Raw genomic sequence first — 243 nt, forward strand, 5'->3', positions numbered from 1 at the left:
CGCACCAGCAAAGAACAAGACACCTTTTCACACACACACACACACACACACACAAACACACACACTATCCAAAACCGCCAAAAGACCTTAAGACTTACCATACTGGTTTCTATCGTATGGCATTTTGGTTATGTCTGTCTATGAGATTTAATATTCTGCAGAAATCTGTTCTCACTGGGAACCTTTGGTTTTCTACCAAACACAGAATTCATATTTATTAAATCAGAATCAGAATCACTTTTA

Source organism: Morone saxatilis, unplaced genomic scaffold, assembly GCF_004916995.1.
Source record: "Morone saxatilis isolate NCDOM2014 unplaced genomic scaffold, NCSU_SB_2.0 Contig17, whole genome shotgun sequence".
Classification (NCBI taxonomy): domain Eukaryota; kingdom Metazoa; phylum Chordata; class Actinopteri; family Moronidae; genus Morone; species Morone saxatilis.